Source organism: Neoarius graeffei, chromosome 4, assembly GCF_027579695.1.
Source record: "Neoarius graeffei isolate fNeoGra1 chromosome 4, fNeoGra1.pri, whole genome shotgun sequence".
NCBI lineage: Eukaryota > Metazoa > Chordata > Actinopteri > Siluriformes > Ariidae > Neoarius > Neoarius graeffei.
The window spans coordinates 35,916,246-35,920,861 of NC_083572.1; the positions used below are offsets into that span (position 1 = coordinate 35,916,246).

Below are 4,616 nucleotides of genomic sequence, written 5' to 3' on the forward strand. Positions count from 1 at the left end.
TATTTTATATTTTTAGATGGAAAATATAAAGTTTTATTTCACGGAATGACATGCGACCTTTGACCTGGATTTTCATGTGGTTACAATGTTAATTGCCTGTTGACATTGATTGAAAAACTACAAAACTAGAAATTAATACAAACAACAATGAATGATTAACCATGTAGCCAGCAGTCCAGGGTCCCTTTCATTTTTTTTTTCCCAACAGGTTGATGATTTAAGGTAAAACCTTAAATCATGTGCTGCTGGAATTTCATTATATCTTTCAAAGGTTTGGCTTTTTCATGTCTGCAGGATCCTGCTCCAAGTTTCAGATGGTTGCATGAGATGTGTGGAGGAAAGCAGGTTCATGTTACTTTTGGTTTCTTTCAGCATTGAGGAGTGTAGTTTGTGTATGTCTTAGCCTCTAACCAAGGGCATGTTTATTTTTTTGCCAGGTAGTAATTTGGTGGTGAAAACAATCTTCCAGCTATGTCTTGGGTCCATGGTGTAGTGGTTAGCACTCTGGACTTTGACTCCAGTGATCTGAGTTTAAATCTCAGTGGAACCTCTGAAGCCTTTCCTTCAGGCTTCTGAGCTAAAATGCACAGACTGTCTCAAGCACAAGCTCCTTTTGGCCAAGCAAGCTGTCACATCTCAAACCCTTTGTTTCCGTCGAGGTGTTAGTCTTCTGAAAATTAGCTCAGTGAGAGCACTGGCCTTATAAATCGAGAGTTGTGAGTTCAAGCCTCACTGGGGCCTATAAGGGACACTTTGAAGTGTAGGGACTGTGACACTGTACGTCTAGAAACTACAAATCCCATCAACCAACTTCCGCGATGACCTACGTCATGCCTGGGTGGGATCACCTATGTCACATCCTCCATGACCCTATAAGTGACTCAGTAAACTTCCGTTCTATCTCTTTGGCTCTGTGAACTTCGTCTACAGACATAAAGAGGCACTCTCTTGTCTGGACCATCGCGTCTTCAGGCACAAAGAGACCTGCTCATCAGAACACCCAAGATAAAAACGTCTTTCTTGCAAGTAAAAGAGATTTAGCGTGCTTTCGTGTTTTCCGCTGGCCACGGTAAAATTACTACCTAAGTGCGTTGTCTCACTCATTTTGAGTTACAACCGGTTGTTTTCATTTGTTTATTATAAGTAACGTTACGACTGCCGCCCAAAGCAGTTAATTAAAAGTTAGAAGCGACCGGATTCCTTCTGACTCAATCGCTGTGCACATTGTTTGATCAGAGACTTTTCCTCATGAACACTGAAGTTCAGACCAAGAAATTCTCTGCGCATTCATGGAAGCTTCCACGACCTCTATGAACTCCCGAAGTTTCGGAACATCTCTGCATAATCTTGCATAGAAGCAAGATACTGGAAGTAAGACTGGCATTTTGGGCAAAACTAGTCTTAGGAATTAGCTTTATGAAGTAGTGTGAATTTAAACTCAGGGACTTTAATTGTGCACACTGTAGACACTCAGTGTTGAATTGATCATTGTTTTATGTTCTCTCAGTTGTTTTCTTTTATAGATAGGCTGTTGCATGCTTACCCTATCCTTCCTAACACCTTTAATTTCATTATTACACATATTTTGACCTCATCAAGATTTCAGTGAATTTGGTAATGTTATAAGTAGTGGGTTAGAATACCACGAGGTGGGATTCCTTTGTCTCAACCACGTGGTCACCTCCCCCAACAAAAACACACCTTAGATAACATTCCAAGGCCTGATTCATTTCAAAGTTACAGCGCATTCTCCCGCGCTCACATTCAAACCCTCTTTGTCTCCTCCTTCCCATACTGCGCAGTCACGCACAGGACACACCCCCTTTTCTCTCTCTGTCCCCTCACACAGACACACACACACACACACACACACACACACACACCCTTTGCTCTCTCTCTCTCCCCTCACACACACACAGAGACACATGCACACACACGTATATATATTGCTGATCATATTTGAATATTTCAACTGCTATTACTCATTTTTATCATTGTTATAATAAATTCAATTATTCTGAACCTGTGATTGTCTGTTTTGCTGATATATCCTGGAAGTCACACAATCTCAAAGAATTCCAAGGTGTATGAGTGCTATTGGCTGTAGCTTGGTAAGTGATACATTATTGCTGCATTGGTTGTGATCATAACAATTTGGAATATACCATAATTTAGCTGTTTGGTAATTTATTATTAAGCACCAAAATTAATGGTATTATTAATGAGACTGATTTAATGAGACTGATTTAATGATTTAATGAGACTGATTTAATGAGATTGATCACTTAAGACCAATTGCACCTACAGAAGGTAGAAAGATGATCCACACAAAAGAGGGAATATTGAGGATGCTGACACCAGAAGGTGAGCAAGTGCTGCTCATGATTTCTCATCACCTGAAGACCACTTTCTGCTGGGGAGAATGGCCCCAGATGGACAGTTTGAAAATCAGTGAGATGACTGAGGACCTGAAGGTGTCTTTCATGTGCAATTTCTGCAAAACACTTTGCACCCAAGTCTCCATCAATGCACAGTTGATAACATCAACCAAAAAAAGACATCAAATGAAGACTGTAATGAATTCGGAAATAACTCAGATGCTCATGAGTACTTGGTAAAGCAATAGATCCCTTGTGTGTGGCGTCAGGTGATAATTTCTTCTGGGGGACAACCAGACCCTGTCTTTCTTGTGAGCAATGCTTCATGGGTCTTAAATATGGTTCATTTTTGCCCTGTTTTGGGTTGTTCCGATCGTTCAAACAGAGGAAAACATAAAAAGTATTACTGTCTCCCTGGAACTTTGTCTTGAACTTCTGATTGTGGCTTAGTAACTTGACTTGGGCATTTCTTCAGAAAGGAAATATCTCTGAACTGGGAGTAGGAGATGTTTTTCACTGACAGTTTTTATCTGTAACTGTCAGTGAATCCCTTTGTTTCACTCCAGCTTCGATAGCCCACAACAGCAATGGCACGTGAGAAAAAGTTCTCTCCAAGGCCTGCCATACAGTCGCAGTTTGTGACCACGATCTTGCCATTTTATTCACCGACAATCCACAGAGTTAGTTTTTCAGTCATTCTTTGCGAGTGCTTAACCTGGAATAGAACAGAGGTTGTATTCATTCAAGTAATTTGCATGTGAGTTTACTATCGGTGAATGAAGTGGTGGTCAGGCAAACTGATTTGGCTGCTGGCATGAAAAGAGTTAGTGAAACTGTCTCTGATTCTTGCTTTTTGTAGGCATCTTTGCAGTGTTTGCTAGGATGCTACAAGTTTTAGTATTGGGTGTAAACAAACCACAGCTGCTCGATTCTCAATCCTCCCTGCCCTTCTCTTTCAGTAAACAATAAGTTTTGTTTTTTTATTTTTTATTTTATTAAAACAGAGAAAATGCTGTGAGAAGGTACATTCCAACATCCATGTAGGTAAACCTAGGCCACAAATCATTTTGAGTAATTTTGCAGCACGGATCATGACCATAAATAAACTAACTTCTGCATGTATCTATCCTTTGCTTCTCTCATCCAAGCAATCCAATAGTAAAGCTTTTTTAGTGATAGCTTTCTTTGAACTGCAGATGTCTGACATCTTCAATATCGCTTGCCTTCAGTATGTAAACAAAGTTCACTTGTCCCCAAGACAAAGGCAGTAATGGTTGCTAATGTAAGTGTGACGTCAGTGCAAGGGGTCTGTTGCAAATTTTGACAATGTGGCACAAAGTTATAGAAGGGAACTTATTTATAATCTCATTATCTGGTGTGACCCAGATGAGGATGGGTTCTCTTTTGAGTCTGGTTGTTCTCAAGGTTTCTTCCTCATGTCATCTTGTGAAGTTTTTGGTTGTTTCTCAGAGACTAATCCTTAAATGTTGTACAAAAAAAAAACCTTCAAGATTGTTTCCCAGCAAAACAAGTCCTACCTTCTGAAGTTAGAGAGTTCTGATCAGAGACATTAGGAGTGAGGAAAAGTGGTGCTTGTGAGTTCTCACTGTTTCTTCAAAACAGTTCTTCTTAATCAGTGAGCCAGTTGATATCTACAAAAGACTGCAGCTGAAACTCTAAAGGATTTTTATTGTGCTGCACACATTTATAACTTCCTGGTTACACAATTATAATTTTGGACTATGTAGCACTAGGAAACTTGGAAAAAGAAGTCTATGAGATATGCATGGAAAAAGCATGAGGTTGAGAAAATTACTTTTTTTTTTTTTAAAGAACCAAAAACACTGGTCAGCTTTTTTTGGTTGGAGTTCTCATCACCTGAAAACCACTAGCTGCTGCTGAGGATGGCCCCACATGAAGAGCTTGAAGATCACTGAGGTCACTCATGGTGCTTATGGTTTATCTCTTGAGGGCTTGGCTTGTCCAGTGTTTTTGTTTGCTCAGATGAGAAAGTAGCCAGAATGTACAGCCCACAGCCCACTCTACGATTGACACACCACATTATTTAAAATGTGTGTCAATTTTTTGTGAGGCAAATAGTAAACAGAACCTAACTGCAGCTAGGAACTAAAGTTGTGAGTGAGGTTACAGCAGTTTCTGTGGGCTGTTTTGAGGATTGGCACAGGAGCTTCAAAGTTCTGCTGTGGCCCTGATCTTCAGATGCTACGAACACATAGA

At 40.1% G+C, this 4,616-nt stretch overlaps 1 non-coding gene across 1 annotated transcript; it reads left to right on the forward strand.

The window, feature by feature from the left end:
- Window positions 1-478: 478 nt before the first annotated feature.
- On the forward strand, window positions 479-550 carry trnaq-uug (transfer RNA glutamine (anticodon UUG)). Its single transcript has one exon. It is a non-coding gene; the product is annotated as a tRNA-Gln (tRNA).
- The last annotated feature ends 4,066 nt before the right edge of the window (window positions 551-4,616 follow it).